This window comes from Mustela nigripes, chromosome 7, assembly GCF_022355385.1.
Source record: "Mustela nigripes isolate SB6536 chromosome 7, MUSNIG.SB6536, whole genome shotgun sequence".
NCBI classification, from domain to species: domain Eukaryota; kingdom Metazoa; phylum Chordata; class Mammalia; order Carnivora; family Mustelidae; genus Mustela; species Mustela nigripes.
In genome coordinates, this window is record NC_081563.1 from 44,700,817 (window position 1) to 44,728,804 (window position 27,988).

Genomic DNA, 27,988 nt, shown 5'->3' on the forward strand with positions numbered 1-27,988 from the left:
CAGGGGTGCCTGAGGAATGCTACACATATGGGGGGGGGCAGGTGGAGAGGGGGTGCAAGGTGCCAGCTCTTGCTCTGTCTTCAGCCAGCCTCCTGCTTCCTCATCACAACTTACAAAACACGCCATCAGAAGTTGATGAGAAGAGCCGGGGTGGCTCAAGTGGGTTGGGCCTCTGCCTTGGGCTCAGGTCATCAGGATCCTGGGATGGAGCCCCACATGGGGCTCTCTGCTCGGTGGGAAGTCTGCTTCCTCCTCTCTCTCTCTCTGCCTGCCTCTCTGCCTAGTTGTGATCTCTCTGTCAAATAAATAAATAAAATCTTAAAAAAAAAAAAAAAAGTTGAGTTTTCCAAAGCTGCTTCTCCCAGAGTCATAGGTAAAACAGCAAAATGGGAGGACCGTTATTTTTAGCGATCTCAGCGGTACAGCTTTCTCCTGAGGCAGAACTTAAATCAGATAAAGGTCTCAAAGGACCTGAAAGGAAGGAAATCAGCCACTATGGTATCCAACTCAACTCACCCCCTCTCCCCTCTCACCAACCCGCCCCCCCCCCCCGCCACCCAACTCAGTTTTAGAAACAGAACGAGAAAACATGTTACGGAATATTTAAGGATGACACACTGCCGTAAGCTCTAGGAACCACATTTCAACAACGGTTAGAGGCTATTACCACTCCCGTTGCATGCAAGAAAATTAGCTGTAATTGGGTAAGCGACACAAGTAGAGCACAAGAATGGGAATTGAGCAGACACTTAATTAATGGTGTTGGGAGAAGGGAAATGGGATTAATGAATGGTTGATATAAATTCCATTTTGCTATTGGGTTAATCACTGGTCTCATGAAAATTTATTTCCTGGCTAAGATTTATAACAGGGGTTTTAAATATTTTATTCCGTTCTGAATAATTTCTAACTTGCATTGTAATTGCCAGACTCAAACTAGCCACCTAATTTATTGGTGTGCACACCTACCCATTGGGCTAGACCACCATAAGAACTGTGGCAGTACAGAACTCCCCAAATCAATGGGAGAAGATAACTTTGATCTGGCATAGTTTTTCTTTATATAATTTTGGTCTCGCCAATGATTAAATAACCAGGTGATGAGTTCAGTGTCATAAGAAGAAAGCCCCATCTCAGGGCTCTGTTTCCGCAGAGTATTTCCCCAGCCTGGCTTCACCTGAGAGCCAGAGAATCAATAAAGCCCTCAACCTGCCTGAGACTCACGATCCAACGTAATTCTTTACTTAGCACGATCGCGGAGCTATTCTTAGGCACTTTTGCTTTGCTCATATTTTATCCCATGATATGTCAAATATGTCAAACTGAAGTAACTCGGGATTCAAGTAATGGCATCAGTTTTATTTTTTCCTTTTTGTTTTTTAAAAGAACTTACTAGAAAATAAAACAAGTCTTTGCTTGTTCTTCATTATATCTAATGCTTTTCTTCGACTTTTATTAACTGTTGTGTTGAAATGTATCTTGCAGTCTTTTTGAAAGCAAAAATAATTATTTGGGATATACATTTTTAAACATTATTTCCTTAGAAATATAAGTTTATCTTAGTGACTAACATAATCGAGGTGAATGAAACCAGCTTTGGATTTACTGTGACATTTATTTTTAACAATAAAATGGAACTTGAACACACGATAACGGGAACTGGTAGACAAAATTTATAAAAATCAATTTTATGGGTAAGACACAAAGAGAGATTAAAGACAAAGCCAACGGATAAATGTGGAGTTGACATATTTTTGTTACAAAAGGAGAGAATCTTTTAAAAATGCATGCTCCCATTTAAATATTAGATAAACTGCTTGCACACAGATCTAATACTAGTAAAGATCTGTAATTTCTACTAATTTTGGCATTTAAAATTACAAAGAAATTTTGTGCAGTTCCTTCATGGAAGCCAATTGTAGGAGTTATTACTGCTCTCTTCTAGGTGAGGCACCAGACTCAGGGAGGCTGTTACATCCTAAACTGTGTAAATATAAGCACAATCTGAAATGGAAAAAAATAATAAATTATCCCTGTTGAAAAGTAAGGAAGCGACTCCTTCCGCTCCAACCTTCCTTTTTTTTATTAGAATATTTACTTTATAAAACCCATAATTGAGATTTCTTTCTCTGTGTCTTTGAAATGTATATAATCTTTTTAAAAAGCTAAAAGAGCCTCTTTGTCTGCTTTACAATTTAAGAGGCCCTTCTCAAGGACCTGGAAACCACCTTTTTGTATTGTAATCATCCGAAAAGATCCAGGCTTTCCCTTCCTTTTTCTGAGACTTAGGAGCCTAACTGCAGCTGGTTCCTCTCTCCAAATTGCAAAACTACCTCATGTCAGTAAGATATGACTTTATGTTCTCTTTGGATAGAGCCAATGTGTTAACACAGATGGCCATCCCAATTACCAAGTGACTCCAGGATGAATGGAGGATGTATGACAAATGGGGCTGTCCAGTCATGTTACTGGAGAACTAGTCTTGTTCGTCCTGAGAACATGAATGGACTGGGTAGTACCAGGCTGGATACAGGAGAGGGTGAGAAGTCTTCATGTTCTAGCAACCTCTGGGAGGAATGCCTATTATGTGCAACCCATTCATGTTTAATGTGGATTCAATAATAAAACTTTTTTTTCTCTTATACCTACTTGGAGAGATTTTCTGGGTTGGGAGAAGATTTGGTTTTTAATTATATTTCCCCAACAAGAGACACATAATAAACAGAGTTGAGACTCAGGCCAGCCTTCCTGAATTTATCTGTTGCATTTCCCTGTATGTCCCAGCTACTTATCCTGGGGTATCCTTCTGGTTGTGCCCAACCAGTTCAGCTTTATGAAGCTGAACTACCTCCACTTATAAGTACATATTGAGAAACAAGTGAGTCATAGTCTCTTGTATATCCATGCTAAATTCCAAGATAATGAAACAGCCCAAATTAGGAGCAAGCAGAACCACAATTCTTGCTACTGTATATTTTAGCCACTTATTACTATTAAGAAATCTACTTCTATTTCTTCATAGAAGCTCAGATAATACTCACGAGTTACTGGGAAGGCCTAGATATCTGCCCCATTTTGATTAATAAACACTCATTAATTCCTCACGTTGATATTCCATCTGTTAGAAAACCAATGTGGAGCCCACACAAATTGATATCACACAGTTCTTAATGGGGATACAAAATAAAGGGCATTGATGCAATGTAAGCCAGCTGGGATACAGAAGGCAAGGACCTTATTCACATGAGATCCATAAGCACCATCCATTCCTAGGCTATGCTCCAGTTTTGGCAAGCCACAGTTTCTTAAAATCACTACAAGAAGTTCAGTAATCCATAACCAACAACAAATATCAATTAATAGCAATGTAACAATAGAATATTGACATGCACTGGTAGGATATTACAAATAGCGACCCAGATAGATAGACTGGAAGTTATGCATAGATCCCCATGACAAAAATAATCACATCAGAATGCCACTATTATAGAGAAACTTCATTTTTTTAAGCAAAGCATTTCTGGGGTGCCTGGGTGGCTCAGTCATTAAGCATCTGCCTTCAGCTCAGGTCATGTTCCCAGGGTCCTGGGTTAGACGGAGCCCCGCATTAGGCTCTCCACTCCGTGGAAAGCCTGCTTCTCCCTCTCCCACCCCCCCCTGCTTGTATTCCTTCTCTCACTGTGTCTCTCTCTGTCGAATAAGTAAATAAAATCTTTTAAAAAATTAAAAAAAAAAAAAATAAAGCAAAGCATTCGCAAACATTGGCACTTTAATTCACTTGCACTTCTGTCCCAGAGGAGAGATTTTTCAAGCAGGGACAAAAATGTGGGTCCCTAACATACACAGTTGATCAAGGAGTATTCAAACAGGACAATTTTATTTTATTTTTTTCTTTTCAACTCCCATGTTTTTGTTTGTTTGTTTAACATATAATGTATTCAAACAGGACAATTTTAAATGAAATCTTTTTTTTTTTTTTTTTTTTTTTTTTTTTATATTTTAAAAGTAGGCAGAGAGGCAGGAAGGGAGAGAGGGGAAAGCTGAGCAGAGAGCCCAATGCTGGACTCAATCCCAGTACCCTGGGATCATGACCTGAGCTGAAGGCAGAGGCTTAACCCACTGAGCCACCTAAGCGCCCCCAAACAGGACAATTTTAAAGGAACAGCTTCCAGATACCTTATCCTTCATATATATATTCTTACTTAAACTTAGTATGTTAGAGACATTCCCATGGTTTAAATTCTCTTCTTTCTCCTTCACTTTTACGCTTAAACCATTTCCCCATTTTACAAAATAAAGGCATGATTCTCACCCATTCTACATCCAGTAAAGTACATTGTTCTGCGGTGTAAAAACTTCTGGTGTGTTATAGAAAGGGATAATTATTTTTTTATTATTATTAATTTAAAGATTTTATTTATTTATTTGACAGAGATCGCAAGTAGGCAGAGAGAAGGCAGGAAGCTGGACTCCATCCCAGGACCCTGGGATCATGACCTGAGCTAAAGGCAGAGGCTTTAAACCACTGAGCCACCCAGGTGCCCTAGGGATAATTATTTTAAACAAACTGCCATAATTACCACTTCCATCTCTCTATTATACATATTTTCAAGAAATATATTTTGTTTCATTATTATTCAATGAAAGTTATGCTTGTCTTATCCTTTCTTTTATTAATGGGGTGTATCAGATTGATTGATTTGCAAATATTTGAACTACCCTGGTAACCCAGAATAAATCCCACATGATCATGGTAAATGATTTCTTAATGTGTTATTAGATTCAGTTTGCTAGTATTTTATTAAGAATTTTTGCATTCCTATTCATCAGGGATACTGGCCTATATTCTCTTTTTCAGTGGAGCGTTTATCTGGTTTTGGTATCAGGAAATGCTGGTCTCAAAGAATGAACTGAAAGTTATCCTTCCTTTACTATTTTTTTAAAAATAGTCTGAGAACAATAGGTATTAACTCTTCTTTAAGTGTTTAAGTGTTTGGTAGAATTCACCTGTGAAGCCATGTGGCTCTAGAATTCTGTTTGTTGGGAGTTTTTGTGAATTCTGTTTGCTGGTTATCAGTCTGTTCAAGTTTTCTATTTCTTCCTGTTTCAGTTTTGGTAGTTTAAGTTTCTAAAAATTTATACATTTGTTCTAGGTTGTCCAATTTGTCCATATACTTTTGCATAATATTCTCTTATAATTGTTTCTCTTTCTGAGGTGTTGGTTGTTATTTCTCCTTTTTCGTTTTTTATTTCATTTATTGGTCCTTTCTCTTTTCTTTTGGATAAGTCTGTCTAGGGTTTTATCAATCTTAATAATTTTTTCAAAGAATTAGCTCCTGGTTTCCTTGACCTGTTCTATTGTTTTTTGTTTTAATTTCTGTATCATTTATTTCTGCTCTAATCTTTATTATTTCCTTCCTTCTGTGGGCTTTAGGCTTCCTTTGTTGTTCTTTTCCTAACCCTTTAGGTGTAAGGTTGGGCTGTTTATTTGAGATTTTTCTTGCTTCTTAAGGTAGGTCTGTATTGCTCTTCTCCTAGGACTGCTTTTGCTGCATCTCAAAGGTTTTGGACCATTGTGTTTTCACTTTCATGTATTTTTTAAAATTTCTTCTTAGATTTCCTGGTTGACCCATTCATTGCTCAGTAGCATGTTGATTAACCTCCATATATTTGTGGTCTTTCCAAGTTTTTTCTTGTGGTTGACTTCTAATTTTATAGCATTGTGGTTAGGAAAGGTTCAAGGTATGATTTTAGTCATTTTGTATTTGTTGAAGATTGACTTGTGACCTAATATGTGATCTGTTCTAGAGAATGTCCCAGGAATACTTGAAAACAATGTGTTTGATCATTTCAATAGATGCAGAAAAAGCGTTTCACAAAGTAAAATATCCATTCATGATAAAAACCCTCAACAAAGTAGGTTTAGAGGGAATGCACCTCAACATAATAAAGGTCATCTATGAAAAACCCACAGCTAGCATTATCCTCAAAGGGGAACAACTGCGAGTTTTCCCCCCATGGTCAGGATTAAGACAGGGATGTCCTTTCACACCACTGTTATTTAACATAGGAAGTCTTATCCACAGCAACCAGACAACAAAAAGAAATAAAAGGCATCTGAATTAGCAAGGGAGAAGTAAAATTTTTACTATTTGCAGATGACATGACACTCTATGGAAAACCCAAAACACTCTACCAAAAAAAAAAAAAAAAAAAAATTTGCTTGAACTGATAAACAAATTCAGTAAAGTCACAGGATAAAATATCAACATACAGAAATCTGTTGCATTTCTATACACCAATGATGAAGCAGCAGAAAGAGGAATTAAGGAATCATTCACAATGATACCTAGGAATAAACCTAATCAAAGACTTATACTCTGAAAATTACAAAACACTTATGAAAGAAATTGGAGATGTCTTAAAGAAATGGAAAGACATCCCATGTTCATCTACTGGAAGAACAAATACTGTTAAAATATCTACACTACCTGAAGCAATCTACACATTTAATGCAATCCCTACCAAAATACCAACAGCATTTTTCAAAGAACTAGAACAAACAATCCTAAAATATGTATGGAATCACAGAAGACCCCAAATAGCCAAAGCTATCTTGGAAAAGAAAAGAAAAGCTAGAGGCATCACAATTCTGGACTTCAAGTTATATTACAAAGCTGTAGTGATCAAAACAGTATGGTACTGGTATAAAAATAGATACACAGATCAATAGAACAGAATAGAAAACCCAGAAATGAACCCACAACTATATGGTCAATGAATCTTTGGCAAAGCAGGAAAGAATATACACAAAAAATCTCTTCAACAAATGATGTTGGGAAAACTGGACAGCCACAGGCAAAATAATGAAACTGTCTTACACTCTACACAAAAATAAATTCAAAATAGTTGAAAAACCTAAATATGAGACAGGAAACCAAAAAAATCCTAGAGGAGAACACAGGCAGTAACCTCTTTGACATCAGCCCTCACAACTTCTAGCTAGATATGTCTCCTACGGCAAGGGAAACTAAAGCAAAAATAAACTATTGGAACTTCATCAGAATAAAAAGTCTCTGCACAGTGAAGTAAACAATCAACAAAACTAAACGGCAACCTATGGAATGGGAGACTATATTTGCAAATGACATATCTGATAAGAGGTATCCAAAATATATAAAGAGCTTATAAAATTCAATACCCCAAAACCAAATAATCCAATTAAAAACTGGGCAGAAGATACAAATATTTTTCCCAAGAAGGTATACAGATGGCCAACAGGCACATGAAAAGATGCTCAGCATCACTGATCATCAGGGAAATACAAATCACAAGTACAATAAGATATCACCTTACACCTGTCAGAATGGCTCAAATCAACAATACAAAAAACAAGAGGTATTGGTGAGGAAGTGGAGAAAGGGGAACCCTCATGCACTGTTGGTGGGAATGCAAACATGTATAGTCACTGTAGAAAATATATGGAAGTTCTTCAAAAAGTTAAATAGACTACTCTACAATCCAGCAATTGCAGTTTAAGTATTTACCCAGAGAATATATAAGTACTAATTCAAAGGGATACAAATACCCTTGTGTTTATAGCAGCGTTATCTACAATAGCCAAATTATGGAACTAGCCCATGTCCATTGACTGAGGAATGGATAAGATGTGGTGTGTGTGTGTGTGTGTGTGTGTGTGTGTGTGTGTGTGTACTATTACTCTGCCATTAAAAGAATGAAATCTTGCCATTTGCCATGACGTGGATGGAGGTAGACAGTATTATGCTAAGCAAAATAAGTAGAGAAAAACAAATACTATATGATTTCAATCATATGTGGAATTTAAGAAACAAACAAGCAAAGGTTAAGGAAAAAAAAAAAAGAGTAAGAGAGAGGCAAGCCAAGAAAGAAATTCGTAGCTATAGAGAACAAATTGATGGTTACCAGAGAGAATGGGGGTGGAGTATAGGTGAAATATGAGAGGGGGATTAAGGAGGGCACTTGCTGTGATGAGCACTGGGTGATGTATGGAATTGCTGACTCACTATATTGTACTCCTAAAACTAATATTACATTGTATGCTAACTAACTGGAATTTAAATAAAAAATTTTTTAAAGTTATGCCATTTGTTGTTTTGATAAATTATGTTTATAAATGTCATAATAATAGCTTATCTGGGAGAAGTACTTTAGAAAAAATAAGTACCAGTTTAAATATTTTATTCTACTATGTTTTGTTTTCGATTAGCAATAATCGCGCCTCGGATAAACCTCATTGGCTACGATACTGCCACTGCGCAAAGCTATTCTACTATCTTTTGCAATAGCTTTAGAAACATCAAATACCGGGGTACCTGGGTGGCTCAGTCGTTAAGCGTCTGCCTTTAGCTCAGGTCAGGATCCCTGGGTCCTGGAATGGAGCCCTGCACAGGGCTCTCTGCTCAGCAGGAAGCCTGTTCTCCCTCTCCCACTTCTCCTGCTTTGCATTCCCTCTCTTGCTGTCTCTCTCTGACAAATAAATAAAATCTTAAAAAAAAAAATCAAATACCTAGGAACACATTTAATGAAAGATATTTAAGACTACTATATTAATACTACAAAACCTGTAGAGAAAAATGACTTCATAGAGAAGATGTCAGTTCTCCTGAAATTTATCTACCGATGACATGTGATCCCAATCAAATCACAGCAGCTTGTGGTTTTTTTTTTGTAGAAATTGATCATCTGATTCTAAACTTATATGTCAATACAAAGAAATGGAAAAATCATCTTAAAGAATAGAGTGTATTCTATCAGATTTAAAACTTACTGTAAAGCTATACTAATTAAGATAGTGTGATATTGGCATAAATATAGACAAAAAGGTCATAAAACCAAGTAGAGTATAGAAATCAACCTACATGTATATGGTCACTTTATTTTTAGTATTGATTTCAAAGCAATTTTACACAGAAAAAAAAAAAAGGTCTTTTCAACAATTTTACACAGAAAAAAAAAAAAAAGGTCTTTTCAATAAATGGTGCTAGAGTAACTGAGGGTTTAAAAAAATCCATGAAAAATTGTCATGCCTAAACATAAATTCTTTTTGTATGAATTTCTATGCTAGGAGAGAATAGGAATCCCAATCCAAAGAGGAAAAGAAATGATCCAACATGTGAAAATGTAATAAAATAACCTATTCATATTTTTAACAGATGATAGTATTATTTCTGCTCCAGTAGATAATTTAAAAAATGATGTAAGAGTTTCATCTTAAAATGCCAACATGTATAAAATACTAGAAGTTGCATCATTTGCAGCTGATTAGACTTAGGATGAAGACAATTTAGATATCTACTTAAAGATGTATAAGGAAACACGTGCTTTTCCAAAAATGCTTTAAGGCATCACAAACTAAACAAAAATATTTTTGCATATCTAATATGTGCCAGACACAGTATAAGGTTAAAATAACAGTTACTAATAACAGCAAGCAATAGTTAATGTTCATTGAATACTTACTATGTGTCAGGCACTGTATGACACATTTTGTAAGCATTAACTGATTTCCTTATCCTTTCCCTTATATGAAATAGGTGCTGATGGCATCCACATTTCATGGATGATAAAAGTTAGATATGGAAAAGCTTAAGGATGTTGCATCAATTCACGTAGCTAAGGGATGAATAAGAATAACACAGTTTCTGTCCTCACAGAGCCCAAATCCATGAAGAACTGAGATTAGGCAGCCCTATCTTTATCTTTATCTATCTTTATCTCTATCTCTATCTATCTATCTATCTCTATCTTTATCTCTATCTCTATCTTTATCTTTATCATGGGTGTCTTGTGCAAAGAAAAGTTTCACTTTTGGCCTCTCATGTCCTAAAAGTACCCTGTATTACCAAGTGTCAATAAGAAAATCAACCTTAGTGATGGTATCTCTTAGCAGAGTACTAGATCAGGCAGTAGCTGTCGAAAATCTGTGAAGGTGTTTAATGGGATATGGATAACCATATGAATCTCATAAATTAAGAACTGGTTCAAGGTTTGGAGCCAGGGTTTGCTGAAACCTGCCTTTTGTTCTCATTGCTTGAGGGCAAAATGGGTAGATTTGACTAGAAGAATCATACTGGTTCTTCTGTCTTCAGTATGTAAGCATCAGGAAGTAAGACCTTGAGATCCTCCTTTTTCCCTATACTCTGCCACCTCATCTTCTCGTTCCACTTGGAGTCTGGGAGGCAGGAAGAGGCATTGGTTCCATTCATCTGTCAATTCAGCCCTATTCATGCCTCTACGACATGACATGCCAAAACAGTTCTGTTTGTGCCCAGCTCTCTGATAGATGCTATGAGAGGTAAAGATAGAAGTAAGAATTCCTGCCCTTTGAGGACTCACAAAGAGGGGTCAATATGAACATAAATATCAATTACAGAAGACTGCTATATTGTCAAAACCTATGTACAGAATATCATGCTTTCTTCTTTCATTCCTTCCCTTCCCTACTTTTTTCCTTCCTTCCTTATCAAATCTCAGCTACTCCAAATGTCCCTCCTATAAAGCAACTTTAAGATGAATCTTTTGTGATCTGTGGAGATAAATGCATAGCATAGATTAAATAAATGAAAACCAGATAGCCCTTAACGGACCTTTCACTTTGTCACAATTTGGCCTCCCCAACGGCTTCACATAACTTCTGGTTCGTGCTTGCTTATGGGTGGCCAGCCTGTCTGAAGTTAACACTCCCAGCTAACTTTTATCATCCCCACCTTCCTGTGATCTCCACTCATTCCATAAATGTTAAACACCTTTTGTGACTTCTTCCTATGCCTCTAGCTTTGTGAAGAGATCCAAAGCACTTGCCTGATTTATTTAATACTTCATTCACAGAAGTACTTTGATGCAGCTTTACAGAAGTATGTGACCTGTAAGTGTTCTCAACCTAGTTGAGAAGACAAGAAAATGCTCAGAAAGAGATTTCCTAATACATGTGACTGGTAAGTGCTAAAAAATGATGCCGACAGAAGTGCTTTGGGATTCCCTGGAAGGTAAGATCAATGAAGAGCGCGGTGGTCCAAGAAGTCTTCGTTGAAGATGTGGAAGCGAGACACATTTTAATAATGTTTCTATTTTCCCTTCTGTTCTCCTCCTTTACCCCCAAGACAGTCTGCTTTCTGTTCCCTCCTATTCTCTGGACTCTTAAACTTTGGTGCCTTCTTCTTTCTGTAGACTACCATTAGGTAGTTTCACCTCTATCATTAGGATAATCCCTGACCCATCATCATGGGGGTACAAAAACTACTTATGGAATGAGAATAGCACAGGATGTCTGAGCTAGAAGAAATCTTAGAGACCATTCCTTTTATGAATGAGGCCCACAGAGACTAAGAAATTGGCCCAGGACCGCATCACTTATAGCATTAACATGGGGAGTCAGCAGGCTGGAGTTCCTGGTCATCTGAATCTGGGTATGGTGATGTCTTCACCCAGTCCTGCTGCTCCCCTGTTTATGTTCAAACCAAATTCAGATTTGGCTTTCTGTGCAAAAGTCACCTTTGCACCAATGTGGGGCTAAATTCACTTACCTGGCTTTTAGCTTCTGCAATGAGCCGACTCCTTTTATCACTACCCAGTGGCCAAAGCTATTTTAAAGAAGAAAATCAGGCCCAGCAGGCATGTTCCCTATCTTATTGCTCTGCAGGCTGCTTTGCAGAGAGAAAAGAAGCAAAGAGAAACAAAAGCCAAAAAGGGCCAAACTATTACATAATTGACATAAGAGAGTTACTAAGGATAAAGAGGGCTTCAGTGGAGGACAAGTGATTATTTTGAAGAGTGAAATGGATGGATGAAGAAATGAAATACTTTTTGGAGAAAAAAGGGGAACAATGTGACTGTACTATTTACCCAGTATTATAGACCATGGAAGGCAAATATTCACTTTCCGTGGATGTCATTTTTTTTAACCTCAGGACAGTACCAATTGTTCTGCCTAATTAGAAATGTCAGTTTAATGTTCATTGAAAATAAGAATTTTTAAAGAATCATAGAAGAGTTCAAAGAAGAAAGAAAAGTAAATCCAATGTGAAAAACATTAAAAAGAAGTCTATCATCACATGCAACCAAGTATTTCTGCTGATAACTTGGAATGTTGAGTTGTTCAAACTCAAATAACAGTAAGTTTCCTGCCTGGAGCATGGCAATTGTGAGGATATCCAACAAGACGATATATGGCAACATGTAGCAGCAAAGAGTGGCTTAAACAGTATGACATTTATTCTTCTTACATAGCAAGAAGTTGTTTAGGAAGACTGTTGAGGGTTAGCACAGAAGCTCACAGAAGTCAGAGTTTCCAAAATTCTCCAAAAGTAGCTCCAGTCCTCATCATCATGAGGGAGCTGCTGAACTTGCAGACACTGTGTCCATATTCCAGGCATAAAAGGGACAAGAAAAGAGCAAGAAGAACATGCTGGCTTTTTAATGAGAAAAACAGTATCTATCTCAGAAGACTTCTGCTTTCATTTCATTGACCAGAACATGATCATGGGGCCATTCCTAGAAGCAAGGAAATCTAGAAAGTCAACTTTTTGACCCAAATACACTGACAACCCATATAGTGTTACCAGAAAGGACAAAAACAAGAATGAGCTAGCAGTAGGCATATAGGAGTGTCTGCTACAATTAAGAAGGGTCATAGCGAAATGCAGAAACCAGAATGTCCTAAACCAAATAGCATGTAAATGAGCCCTTACCGTATCCATATCTGTGCCCTGGACACTTGGATATAGACAAATAAATGACAAATGACACCAACCTCCCCACTAAATGTATTCCTTGTGTACTAAGGAAAATTAGGACCACCTTCAACAGGAAAGACTTGCTGAGGACTTAGGTAATATTGTGAGTAGTCAATGAACCAATATACAGAAAGCTTCAAGTTAATAGAGTTAGAGAGGTTTCATGTTGAAAGAGATATCTGAGACTTTCCTGTACCTTGTTATCCAGTGCAGAAATCCCTGACTCCTATCCTTGGCAGCTTAGCCTCATGCATGCAACCAGATCCTCTCTGTGAGTAATAAGAACATCCAGACCCTCATGGCCATCATCAAACCAGCAGCCTCAGCTCCTGACTTTGAGAAACACTGATCTACACTTTATCACTTCCAGAAAATAGTTCTGTTCATTAGAAAAGATCATCCACATGCTGCCTTGGCAACATATTTCCCCATACTTCTACCCATGCCCAAGGCATGAGTTCAAATATTTGAACTATGGAAAATTCTATCTTCCCTAAGACTTCTCTTCTCAAATTTCCTTCAGATACTTTTCCATTTACGTTCACAACCCTCACAACATTGATGATCCTATCTGCGCTTTGTTTTTGTTGTTGTTTTATTTAAAAGATTTTATTTAATTATTTATTTGACAGAGAGAGACAACGGTGAGAGGGGGAACACAGTCAGTGGGAAGTGGGAGAGGGAGAAGCAGCCTTCCCCTTGAGGAGGGAGCCCTATGCGGGGCTCAATCCCAGGACCCCAGGATCATGACCTGAGCCTAAGGCAGATACTTAACAGCTGAGCCACCCAGGCGCCCCTGTTTGTGCTTCGTTATACCTTTGCCCTCTCAGAAGTCTGTCCCCAGAAATCTGCACACACTGCAGATGCATCTGTTTACCACAGTGGACAAGGGAGGCATGTGACTCACTGCTTTTTCTAGTTCTGCACTCCTAGATGAGTGCTTTGATCATGGTAACAATGACCAAAAAGACTTTTCAAATCAAGCACCAGAATTATATCTTCTCCTCTCCTCTCCTCTGTAATGTACCTTATCCTCACTTATCCCTCCCTCATTCCTCCTCCCTTATATAATTCTACCCCCTTTATCCTCCAGTCACAGCACTTTCATTTCCCTTTCTTTCAAGGAAGTGTTCGGGTATAAACACTTCTGAAGCTGGGTGGCCACAACTGAAGAGATACAAAAGACTCATTCGTCCAAGGTTAAGAAATGGAAGCTCCAAATGGTGGCCCAGGTGTAAGGTGAACTGCTCTAACCAAACTCTCAGGAGCTGCTCTTTGCAACAGAAACCGTTTCTCTCATTAGCCTCCATTTACCCCACCAAACAGCTTCCTCCTTTCTTGCTATGCATGTATCTCCTGGAGCACGGAAAGGCTGTGTCAGTCGATGAACCCTGTGTGGAATGAAATTCTTTCACGTTTAGGCAATTTCCTAAATTAGGCTCTTTTGGAAACTGTATTAATTCAAGCCACTGAGATATTATTTAGTACCTTGCTGCTCCAGGACACTAAATAACGTCACATTTTCAAAGCGTAATGCCATTAGAGTTTATAAAGCACTTTCATCGAGGTTATCTCATTCGATCTTGGCAACAGCTCAGTGCACTAGGTAGAACTGTGCATAATCATTGTTTTGTAATGATATAGATGCCCCTCTTCTGAGGTCACCTGGTAAATATGTTAGGCAGAGGTAGTCCTGGAAAATCTCTTCCCTGACTTACTTACTTATTCAGAATTTCCCCCACACTGACATGAAGGAATAAAGAGCTTGAATTAGGCGACTTGTGGTCTTTGATTGCATTGTAGTTATTTTAATTTAAATCTATTCAGTGTAACGGAGCATACTGAAGCCCAGTACATGGCTAGGCTATATAAGAAGGAAGAGTTAATAAGATTCTGACCAGGGTGGTATGTCAAATTTTTGAAAAAGGAAGACCGTTGTACTTTTCATCACACCTATGGCAAATTACCCCATGATTCCATTAAGATAGAAAACAGTAATAGTTCTTGGGGTGTTCTGTTTAGTCTTATGCTGTCATGACTAAATTTTGTCCTTTACTGCATAAAAATAAAACCACCTCCCCCAGCTGCTTATTTTGCTATTTACCAGAGGCTTGAGAATCTCAATGGAGAGTGAGGGAAATGCTACTGAACAATAAGGAAGATAATTCTGGCTATGATAAAGATTCTTTAGGACCTCATCATTTTAGTGGGACAATTAACTAGATTCCTTTGAAAGACATCATCACATTTAAACGTCTTGAACACTCACTTAGTAGAGATTGCCTTTTGAAGCTCTGATACCCGTACTGTCCTAATAGAAGTAATGAACTTAACTTTCCAAAAAGAACACATTTGTTGAAATCTTAAAAAAAAAAAAAAAATCAGCTCTAGATCCGGTATCATTTGTGGTGAATTACAGTGGGGTGACATATATGGTAAGGAAGAAGCTCACAATATCCCTGTTGCCTGTTATTCTATGCAATAAGATCAACTAAAGATACCTTTGTCTCATAATCAACTCAAAACAGCTTAATTAGATGAAGCACACAGCTCTCCTGAGATTCTTTACAGTACTTACTATCATTTCAAGAAATGGCATATTTCCATAACCCATTAAATAATAAATCATGCCAGCATCCACTAAATATCCACTAAACATGCAAAGTGATAAACTAAGAGGATCTTTGGGAGGCCAAGCAAGCATCCCTTTACAACTGTTATAAGAAAAGTATCTACCGAAAGATCCCAGTGAAGGAATATTTACCACTGAAGGAGAGGCCTATTAAAACATTTACTGCAAGCACAATTAGCATTTAATTCAAGCTTTCAAAGCCTTGGAATTACCAACATCACATCCAGTATAAATCAAGTGCTACTGGTCAGCATTCCAATGACCAAGTGAAGTTGAGTTTATAATGAGAATGTAAACCCTGACCAGTGGAAATTATGTGGGCACTTACAGATTAGTGAGCAGGGAAGACCTCTAGCTTAGACATCTTCAATATTCATTACATTTCACTAGTCTCAAGCATATAAAATGGCTTATTCATTCAGCTCTCTATATAGGTTCAAGACATTGATAAACTGGCAACGTTTCATTGCTGTGGTTGTTGTTATCAGCCTACACATTTTCAGCTCAGCTCAGACTCTGAGGACGAACTTAGTATCTTGAAAGCTGGATCCCTACATAGCAAAATTTTTTAAAAAACAGCCCTTGACCCCTAAAGTTCTCCCTTGCAACTAGGCTCATTCAACATGCATCAGGGTTTGAATCATGGATAATATGGAAGGAAAGCAGGAGAGAAAAAGATGAAAAACCTTGACAGAGGAGGTATCCCCCCTTAACCCTCCAAGTATAAGAAAGATATGGGGGGAAGGACCAGGAGATACCAACTTCCACAAATATATAACTAAGATGCTAAATGTGTTGAGTGTTAATTAGATGATCAGTTAAATAAATGCCTAACATGTGGTAAGTACTCAATTAATATTAACATCAAGGGGAGAAAAAAAAAATGGGAATCATAGAGAAAAAAAAAATTTGCCCAGACAAGTAGACTGGAGAATGGAATTTGGCTAGAGCATCATACTTGTTTTGAAGAAGGGAAATGAAAGCAAACTCTTACACGAAGACCTGAGTTATTTCCAAAGTAATACAGCAACTCTCAAATGTGAAATTAATGCCCCTCTGCTTACCCCATGCATGTTAAAGCAAATTAAATTTCATGCCAAATCACCCAGACAGTCAGTAAGCAGCACAATTTCATTCTCTAGGATTTAAGCTGATTGCTCTAAAAATATAATTCACCAATTGGGCAGCAGCAAGTCAAATATGGCTCTCTTTAATAATTTCTCTTGACAACTTGTTTTCCCAGGAATGTGGCCACTGTGAACTGTAGGTTAACTCATCTCATGAAAGGGAGGGGGTTTATACCCACTTGCAACCCAGACACAGCAGGGAATCAAAAGTTGACCTGGTGAGGGCATGGATGCCTTCCCCTGGCTAGAGGCAAGCATAACATTTAGGCTCTATTCACCTGACAACAAAATGCTTCCTAGTTCAGAGCCAATCTCATCTACATAGAGAAAGAAAGCAATTTGGTCTCCATTTTCATCATATTTAACCACATTTACAGCCGGATTCTGTGTGTGTGTTTCGTATTTAATCTGAATCTTACTTGCTATAATAAGAATCGGTTTCCTTTTATTCTTTTATTCTCTTCGCAATGGTGGCAGAAGTTCTAACAAAATGCATATAATTGTTGGAGTTCATCACAAGAAAGGCTAATGATCAAACTCATGTGTTTCTTCAGGTTAGGCTTCAGGCCATCTGAAATATGAGCTTAAATCCTGCATTATGCCTTATTTGGAGATGTTTCCAGAAGCACTGCCACACGTGAGTTCTGACTGAATTTAAGTCCCTGTTTTGAAATGCAAAGTGTTACAATCCAACATCTACAAGAACTGTGTCATGCTTGAGGCTGACACTGATGTTCAGAGAGTCCCACATTCCTACAGGCATGAACGTAGTCATTGAGATGTGGTTGCTTCTACGCTGGGGATGGAGTAGGCAGTTCTCTTCCATATCACTGAGACAACACTCGTGTTCAGATTGTTTCCAAGTCCTTTAACACATTCATGTACTTAATCATCATTAAAACTAGAAGGTAGGGCACCTGGGTGGCTCAGTGGGTTAAAGCCTCTGCCTTCGGCTCGGGTCATGATCCCGGGGTCCTGGGATCAAGTCCCACGTAGGGCTCTCTGCTCACCAGGGAGCCTGCTTCCCTTCCTCTCTCTCTCTGCCTGCCTCTCTGCCTACTTGTGATCTCTGTCTGTCAAAAAAAAAAAAGGTAGAAGGTAGAAAAATATTCTTCATATTATAAATGACTACAGGGTAAGAACTATTGGGCTTGCTTAGAGGATTGGACGGGAGAATGGGAGGCTAACATCTAAGTAATCAAGACAACTTCTTTTGCTTTTAAGTAGAATGTTTTATACACCATTTCTTGAAGCAACAGCCTATTACTTGATTTTCAACACCGACACGCTCAAATATATGTATGTATATGTAATTATTTTACGGTAACTGTAAGAAATATGAATGAATTATACAGGATAGCTATCTAAATACCGGTACAGTTTTAAAGAACTTAATGAATACAAATGCTACAATATAATAAGCCTTTCCATTTCACTTGGAAAGCTGTGTGAATGTCTTTGGTTGCCAAATGACTCAGTTGGCACCACTGGCATTTAGTGCGTAGGGCCAAAGATTCCAAACTTCCCCCAAAGTCTCAGCAGTCCCTCATACTGAAAATTTACCCACTTAAATTGCCAAAAGTGCATTCCCACTCCCAGAGCACTGTTAGTTCAAGGAGTACCCTCCTCTTACTCTGCAATTATATAAATGATGTTTCTGTGGAACTGAAGATCCCGTCTATGACACTTTAAATATCCTCCTGGAATTTACTGTTGTTAATTAAGTATCTTAGCAGATCTCTTATAAATATAGACTGCATGAAAATAAACTTCTATTTAACCCCTGGCCTAGTCCTCACAGTTTTAAGTATATAAAGTTGAAAGAAAACTCTTTTTTTTTTTGAGAGAACATAAGTCGGGGGTCCAGGCAGGGAAGAGGCAGGAAGGAAAAAGAGAGAATCCCAAGCAGGCCCCAATGTGGGATTTGATCCCATGACCCTGAGATCATGACCTGAACCAAAATCAAGAGTTGTACACAACCTCCTGAGTCACCCAGGCACCCCTGAAAGGAAATTTCTTAATCAAAAAAGATAATGGGGAAGAGGGGCAATTCACAGGGAGGAAAAAATGGGAGAAGAAAAAACAAACAAGAGAAAGTATAGAATTTCAGGATCTAATTAAGATAAACTACAAAGGGGCACCTGGGGCCTTTGCCTTTGGCTCAGGTCATGGTCTCGGGATCCTGGGATCAAGCCCCGCATAGGGCTCTCTGCTCAGTGGGGGAGACTGTTTCCCTCTCACTCTCTGCCTGCCTCTCTGCCTACTTGTGATCTCTCTCTCTGTGTTAAATAAATAAATAAAATCTTAAAAAAAAAAAAAGGATAAACAATGAAGATAAAGTAGAAGGCAACAAACATTAGGGAGATAAAGGAATATTGAGGGGAGACATGAGAAGTGGGGAGGAAGAGGGGAGACAGGGAGATTGCTGCTTCTGTAGATTTTAGGTAATCATAGTGATTGGGAGGAGAAATGGTGATTAGAACAGGGAGGGGACAAGAACTCACCTACCAGGAGCTCTCTCTTATTTTTTTTTCTTTTTTTTCTTTTTCAGGATTTCTGTACAATGTTTAGAATCCTATAGGATGCCAGAAGATACCCCTTCTATATAAAGGAATGAATCAACAAATCCACAAAGCTGCCTCTTTGCTAACAATCTCTCGGTATGATGCTGTGGAGACACATGAAACCATTGAGAGCAGAAATGTTTTGAAGCCAAGGTCCTTCTCAGATATACACAAATTCCATCTCTGAAAATAATTCAAAAGAATAAGAAAAACAACCAGATGAAAGAATTTTCTTTTTCAGGCAGAGCAATTCCAGTCTTCATCAGGCAATAAGAACAGGCAGAGACCACAGATGGCATGTTCTGGAAGCTATCATTTAACAAAGTCTATGCTTTCCCAATTGATCCAAGCGCCTTTTACGGTTGGCTATGAAGTGGACACCAAACACCGCAGCAAGTTAATCCGTTTGTCCTTTACATTGTGCCATCTGCTGCTCTGTGTAATCTGAAAGAATTTTAATGTTTTCTTTAGTGGCCCCTTTTCCCTTTCTTTTCTTAGGGCCCATCTTTCCTCTGTCCCTTCCCTCCGTCTGACCAGAACAACAGCTTTTGGTGAAGCCTCTGCCTCTTGGAAATCCTCCCAAGCTACTCTACTTAGCAAGTATCTCAAAACCCTGTGCTCCTTACTTCCTTACTTCCATCCTTACTTCCCCTAACTTGTTGGTTTGCTTATTACTATTTTAAATCAGCGCCATAGGACATATGCTATCTCTACTCGGGGACGGCTAGTGGAATGGCTTACATGAAATTTTCTGAAAAATTACATATAAAAATGAGTACACAATAACAAAGTAAATCATAATTTTTTTTAAAAAGTTGCTATTAATCACACACAGCTAAGTTTTTTGGGAAACAACGTGGGGGAGTGGGAAAGTGTGAGCTTTAAGAATCAGAGAAAGCCTATTCAAGTGCCAGATCCAAACACTGGCTTTTCCGGTGGCCAGCTGTGCAACTTGGGTTGTTATTTACCTTTTTGGAATCCTAGTTTTTGCTGCTTTAAGAGAGGTAGGAATAAGTACTGCACAGCACTGGTGGGAGCTCTGATGGCAATCTTTTCGACTATACCTTTCTCTTTAAAAGCATATTAGGAAATGAGATTCAAATTAAATCTTTGGACTATTCTAGAATACCCATATGAAGTAAAAGTAATCTGCCCATTTTTGAATAGGGGATAAGATGGATAAAGTGGCAACTGAAGTGATCATAACTTCTCTTTCATGAGTCAGAAGTCCACCAATACCATATAAATAGATAAAACTCAAAGGGAAACTGTGTCTGATAGAATGCCAGGTAAGCGACTGAAAGTCTATTGAAAATCTCACCAACGCTGAGATGCGTTCTGCTTCTGTTCTAAACAGAGGCTCTCAAACTGCTATGCATTACAGTCACCTGGAGAGCTCGGAATCACCCTATCATACCAAACTGAACGCTGTATCAATAGAATCAGGCTCTCTGACTGTAGCACCCAGTAAACTATTCCAAAGTACAGCCATGTTTGGAAACCAGAGCTTTAACCGAGCCTTTTCCAAAAAGTCAAAATGAAAATGAATCACCTGACGATCTTGTTAAAATATAGATCACAATTCCTTAGGTGTGGGGCAGGGTTCTACAGTTGCCCTCCCCAAAAAGCTCTTAGGGAATGCTGATACTACTACTCTAGGACTCCACAGTGAGTAACGAGCTCTAAATTGAAACAATGGTTACTGTTCAGTATCCACATGGATTGTCCAACACAGCTGATTTATATCCATTATGCAATGTGAGCCCAAAGAAATATCTCTCTTATAATTAGTCTTCACACATTCCCCCCAAAATTTTACCATAAAAAATTAGCAAGAATCTGGGGCATATGATGAATTTCAAAGTCAAATATAAGCGAATTAGGTTGGATTATTCCTGTGACTGCCCCTCTCCCACAGTCTGGCGCTTGCAGGTACATACATGGAACTTAAGCACTCTCTTTGCCAGGGCAAAGTGTTTGCCAAGCAAGTTTGCTTAGAAATCTGCACACTTCTCCCAGGGCTTGAACTGGATTTCCAGATACACAGCATTGATGAGGGCTCACAGAAATAAAACCATCCAAGATTGTTTTATACTCCAACGTGGGAAAAGTGAGCAGGTGCTTACATGAAGGAATGAATCTGACTTAGATTCAACTTCTCCCATGTCCTGCATCTTTAAAGTGAACAACATTTGTAATTTTGAGGCCATTTCCAATAGAAGGTACCAGCACAGTAGAGGGCAGAGTGCTGAATCAGCCACTGCAATGCTCACTGATTGCTTTATAGCACAAGCCTTGGTTTATCTCTAGCAGGAAATATGAGTCCACCGATAGCAGACTATTTACTGTATCAGCTTCTCCGCAGCCTTTAATCAAGCTGGGATTCCAGCATGTAAGTCCAGATCTTCAAATCTTTCTAGTGGAAACATGGGCATCTATAAATCCTTAATTCATAGTGGCCATTTTCCTTGGGAAGTGCTGAGGGCAAGATTCTGCTCTCACAGAACTTCTCGGGCCACAAAGGCACCATTTGCTGTTTAATCCATGACGGCACCTACTTGAGGAATGCGGAGCTTGGAATAGGAAAGGCAGGAATTAAAATTGTTTCACTGCTGGTCCATTTACTTAAGCCTCCTCTAGTTAATGACCTTGCAGGCAAGTGAGAGAAATGCCTTCAGAAGAGATGAGAGAGGGTGCCTGGGTGTCTCAGTGGGTTAAAGCCGCTGCCTTCGGCTCAGATCATGGTCTCAGGGTCCTGGGATCGAGTCCCACATCGGGCTCTCTGCTCAGCAGGGAGCCTGCTTCTCTCTCTCTCTCTCTCTCTCTCTGCCTGCCTCTCCATCTACTTGTGATCTATCTCTGTCAAATAAATAAATAAAATCTTTAAAAAAAAAAAAAAAAGAAGAGATGAGACAAAGGAAAATGAGCACTTAGGGTGGGGGGGAGTTCTGGGGTCCAGGGAGAAAGTTACATAGGTTTCTTTAAAAAAAAACGACTTTCACCTTTCTAAAATTCAATATTAAGGGCCCAGTAGCAAAATGAACAAAGAAAACTTGTATAGTAGGAATAGCAGTCATCAAACAGACAACAGTAGAGTTGGTTTTGCATTTTACCCCTTTTTCTGGGCCAGAGATGATTACCCAGGAGTTCTTAGACAGAGGGTCCCTGGATGCATTTTGGGGTATATACTGACCTCAGACTTTAGGTACCAAAGCATGTACATATAGCATTTATTTTTCCTGGGAAAATTTCCATAGGTTTCATCAAATCTTAAAATACTTCACAGATCTATGAACCAGAAAAAGTTAAGAACTATTCACTCATTCATTCATTCAGAAAGTTTTTACTTACTCCCTACTCTATGTCACTCACTGTTTCCGGCACTGAGAATACAACAGTGAACAAAACAAGTATCTCTATCTCCTAGAAGCTTACATTGTTCTGGGAGTATAGGAACAATTAATAAAATAAGTAAGAGAGACAGTGTATATGATGGCAACGAGTGCTACAGAGAAGAATAAAGCAGAGAGGAGGAACAGCAGAAGCCAGTGTTTGGGAGTGGTGACTTAAAATCATATGAGCAGGGTGGGATTATGGAGTAGGTGCCATTCGAGCAAAGAACCAAGGGGTTAATAAGTCATGAACATATATGGGGCAAGAGCTCTCCAGACTGCTGGTATTAAAGGCCCTGAGACAGGAGCATATCTGACCAGTTCTAAGTAGCAAGGAGGTCAGTGTGCTTGGAGCTGAGGGAGGGAGACAGCAGGGAAGAGTATCAGGGAAATGAGGGGAAGGGCCACAGATGTAGCAGCTATAGGCCATTGTAATGACGTTGGCTTTTACTGCAGATAAGACAGAAAATCATCAGAGGGTTTTGAGAAGGAGTGGTTTACTCTGACTTATCCTTTTGAAGGATCCCTGTGGCTACTGTGTTGAGACGAGTTCTGGAGAAAGGAGAGCAAAAGCAGAAGCAGGAAGAGCCATTTAGAGGTTAGATGAAAAATGATGGAAACAATGGTGAGGGGAGACATATATTTTCAGTGGGGAGCCAACAGGATTTGCTAATGAATCACATATGGAATGTGACAGGGGCAAAAACTCCAAGATTTAAAAAAAAAAAAAAAATTCATGAGAGAGAACAGGAGGGGGGGAAGGGAAGAGGGAAAAATAGCCCCCCCCCCCCCCCCCCCCCCACTGACCAGGGAGCTGGATACGAGTCTCCATTCTGGAACTCCAGGATCATGACCTGAGCTGAAGGCAGTCGCTCAACCAACTGGGCCACCCAGACACCCCAAGAATTTTTTTTTAAGATTTTATTTATTTATTTGACAGAGAGAGACGCAGTGAGAGAGGGAGCACAAGCAGAGGGACGGGTAGAAGGAGAAGCATGCCTCCTGTGGAGCAGAGAGCCCGATGTGGGGCTCCATCCCAGGACCCTGGGATCATGACCTGAGCCAAAGATGGACGCTTAACAACTGAGCCATCCAGATGCCCCAAGATTTTTGAAATAAAGCACCAAAGGGGGATGGAGTTGTCTGTGATGGATGTGGACACATGAGGAAGGAAGAGCTGACTGAGATTTCGGTCTTGGCTATGTTAAGTTTCAGATGCCAATAAAACATCAGGTAGTCGGACATAGGTGTATGGAGTTCAAGAGGAAGGTCTGGGCTGAGGATATAAATTTGGGAGTTGATGGCACACAGGTAATATTTTAGGCCTGACCCTGGATAAGATCCCTCTGGGAGTGGGTGTAGACACAAGTCAAATTCAAAGACAGAGGCCTGGAGCACTTCAGAGTTGAGAGATCAGGGAGATGAAGAGGATCCCACAGACACAGGAAGGAGTGATCAGTGAAGAAGGAAAAAAACCAGGAACTAGTGGAATTCTGGAAGCCAAGCAAAGAAAGGGTTTCGAGGAGGGCAAGTGATCACATGTGCTCAAGTTCTGATGAGTAAGTGCTGAACTAACAACAGGTGCCCGTTGGATTTGGGACTGTGGTAGTTGTTGCTGACCTTCACAAAAGTGGGTGGAGGTAGAAGCCTGACTGGAGATACTTCAAGAGAGAATGAGGGAGGGAGAAACAAACAAACAAAAAACAAAACTGGAAACAATTTCTCCTTTAAGGAATGTTACTAGCAAAGGGACAAAGAAATGGGAGAAGAGCTAGAGGAAAACTGAGTTATATGAATGTATCATATATGTTTGTATGTTTATGTGAGAGAGAACAGAGAACAAGTTAACACACTCATGGGAATGGTCCATTCCCAGAAAGAATGTCGTTTAGGTTTCTTCACAGACCTTACTTACCTTCTTCTCTTTTTGGTTTTTGACTGATTTATTTTTAGCCAAAGTACCAACTGCTAAAGAAAACAGCACTGCCTACACTTGCAGTAATTCATTTTACTGGTTCAAAACACTTGTGATCAGAAGTGACTTCAAGTTCTCTTTTTCTTTTAAATAAGTGTGTGAATGTGGTAAATTTGCTTTATCCTTGTATTCTTTATCCTCTATCTACAGGCTGAATAGATAAGAAAGAGTAACACACACACACACACACACACACACACACACATTTCTTGGCGGCATTATGGAGATAAGTGACACAAAACTGAGGATGATCAAACTTCCTAATTATATAATCATTTCCATTATTTTTCTCTGCAGATGTAGAACATTGAATATTTTTCATGTGGTTTTATTGAAAGTCACCAGATGTAAAGCGACCATGTCAATCAAAGGGTACACACAAAGTTCACTTAATACACGAATGATCTTAAGAGACCATCTTCTTGCCCCGTTCCAATGCATACCATTAATGAAAATTATAGCAGGTAGGCCAAAGGAATATTTAAAAAATACAAATCCTAGGATGTGATTTAGTGTTATGGGTTGAATTGTGTTCCTACAAAAGATGATGAAGTCCTAACCCTCAGTACTTGTGAATGGGACTTTATCTGGAAATTGAGTCTTTGCAGATGACCAATTTAAGGTCATGAGAATGGCACCTAATTCAATATGATTGTGCCCTTATTAGAAGGGTGAAATTGGACCCAGGTGCAGGCATGCGTAGATGGAAGACACTGTGGAGACAGAGAGAAGGCCATCTATGTGCTAAGGAACACTGAGGCTGCAAGACGCTATAAGAGAAAAATAGAATGCATTCTCCCTTATGCCCTCAGAAAAAGCCAGCCCTGCTCAGGGCAGTGCCAAAAGCTTGATCTTAGATATCTAGTCTTTACAACAGTGAGACAATAAAGTTTTGTTATTCAGACCCTTCAGTCTGTGGTGCTTTGTTACGGCAGCCTTAGAAAACTAACATATTAGTAAACAGGATTTATTGTGTTTCTTAAATATTAAACAGGTAAACAAAACCTACAAATAAAATCATGATGATCTGCACTTTTTTTTCATATTTTTTCTTAATTTGAGATTTTGTACAAAAGGCAAAAATTACACTTGCTTTTTCCAGGTGTATTAAGCATTTTATTTGATTAAAAATAAGCTACGTATATAAGCAGAGAAGGGGAAGAAAAAAACCCTCTCAAATACAATTTATCAGTATATTCTGGCTGTTAATTTCCAAATCACCATGACTTCTTGCTTCCTGGCAAAACCAATATTTGTAATATTGCCAATTAGCTCTTAGAGCAGCAGTTTTGTTTATTTATAAACAGAGCTGACTTCAAGTTCGAGTTGACCAAATTCATCAGAAGGAATTACAGTGCTTGGAGACTTAATTTTATATCCCTAACCTTTGTTGTGATAGCCCAACTCTGGTAGGTACCACTTGTTGATTTAAAAAAAAAAAAGTACTTTTAGGGGTGCCTGGGTGGCTCAGTGTGTTAAGCCTCTGCCTTTGGCTCAGGTCATGATCTCAGGGTCCTGGGATGGAGCCCCACATTGGGCGCTCTGCTCAGCAGGGAGCCTGCTTCCCCCCTCTCTCTGCCTGCCTCTCTGCCTACATGTGATCTCTCTCTCCCTATGTCAAATAAATAAATAAAATCTTAAAAAATTAAAAAATTTAAAAAATACTTTTATAGAGAGGTAATTCATATATCATGAAATGCACCCAAAGTGTATAATTCAGTGGTTTTTAGTATATTCACAGAGTTGTGGACCACCCTTAAAATCTTCAATTTAGAATATTTTATCATCCCAGGAGGAAACCCCTTACCCAAAAGCAGTCACTTCCCATTTCTCCTCCCCTTGCCCCAGCAGCAGACCACTGCTCATCTATTTTCTGTTTATAGATGTTACTCTTCCGGATATTTCATTTAAGTGGAGTCATACAAACATGTGGTCTTTTCTGATCAGCTTATTTCATCTACCATAATATTTTTAAGGTTTGTCTATGTTGTAGCATGCATCAGTAGTTCATTCTGTTTTATTGCCAAATAATAATCTATTGCATGAATATACAACCTTTATTTGCCCATTATCAGTTTATAGACATCTGTGTTCTTTTCATAATTTGGTTATTGTTGGTAATGCCACTTTGCACATCTGTGTCAAAGTCTTTTGTGTGGACGTGTGTTTTTATTTCTCTTGGATTATACCTAGGAAAGAAATTACCGGGTCATATGGAAACTATATTTAGCAAACTATATTTAGCAATTTGAGGAACTACCAAACTGTTTTCCAAAGTAACTGCTCCATTTTACCTTCCCATCAGCAATGAATGAAGGTCCCAATTTCTTCACATCCTTTCCAGCATTGATTATTGTCTATCATTTTATTACAGCCATTCTATTGGTATGAAGTAGTATCTCATTCTGGTTTATATTTACAATTTCCTAAAGGCTAGGGATGTTGAGCATCTTTCGAGTACCTATTTGTCATTTGCAAGTCTTCTGTCTATTTAAATTTGCAGTATTAAAGAATAAAAAGTCTTTGCCTGAAATCTTTGGAAATGCCACAGTGATAAGTATCTTTTATATGCTAATGAGAAGACTGGTGGCTGGGAGGTCTCTACATAGCCTGAGGATCAGAACAGATCCCAAGAAAGATGAAGGCAGGATTAGAAGGTTGGAATTTTCAGCCACATCCCTGACCTCGCGGGAGGGTAGAGGGGCTGGAGGTTGAACTACAAAGATTTACTTAAACATGTCTATGTTACATAACCTACATAAAAAGCCCTAAACGGTGGAGGTCAGAGAGCTCCTGAGTTGGTGAACATAGCCTTGTGCCAGGAGGATGGTGTAGCCCAATTCCACAAAAGGATAGATGTTGCTATTTTCAGAACCCTTTGGGATCTTTTCCTGTGAACCTCTTCATCTGGCTGTTAACTTGTGTCCTTTATAATAAACCAGTAAATGTAGGTAAAGTGCCTTCTTGAGTTCTAAGAGCCATTCTAGCAAATTATCAGATCAGAGGAGAGGGTTGGGGGAACCCCCAGTTGATACCTGACTGGTCAGAAACATGGGTGATTTGAGACTGACAACCTGTGTCTGAACTGGAGGCAGTCTTGTTGGACTGAGTCCTTTAACTTGTAGGTTCTGATGTTATCCCCAGGCAGATAGTGTCAACATTGAATTAAATTTGTGGACACCCAGTTGGTGTCAGAGAGTGGAGAATTGGTTGTTGGTGTTGGAAAGGACCCCACAAAGTCTTTGCCTATTTATAACTGTGTTATTTATCTTGTCATGGTTAAGTTTTAGCAGTTCTTTATATATTCTAGATGCAAGTGTATTATCAGATATATGACATGATATGCAATGTTTTCTCGCATTGGATGGGCTGTCTTCACTGTCTTGATGGCATCATTCGAAGCTTAAAAGTTCTTAATTTTGATGAAGTCCAATTTATGTGTTTTTTTCTTTTGTCACATAGGCTTTTGGTGTATCTAAGAAACCATTTCTTAATGCAAGTTTACTTGCATTAATAATTAATAAA

At 38.8% G+C, this 27,988-nt stretch overlaps 1 protein-coding gene and 1 pseudogene across 7 annotated transcripts in view; both read right to left on the reverse strand.

Annotated features, from left to right (window-relative positions):
- Positions 1–27,988, reverse strand: part of CTNNA2 (catenin alpha 2) — a 1,132,931-nt gene that overhangs the window by 313,893 nt on the left and 791,050 nt on the right. The window lies entirely within an intron of this gene.
- LOC132022844 (U4 spliceosomal RNA) lies at positions 8,144–8,305 on the reverse strand (annotated as a pseudogene).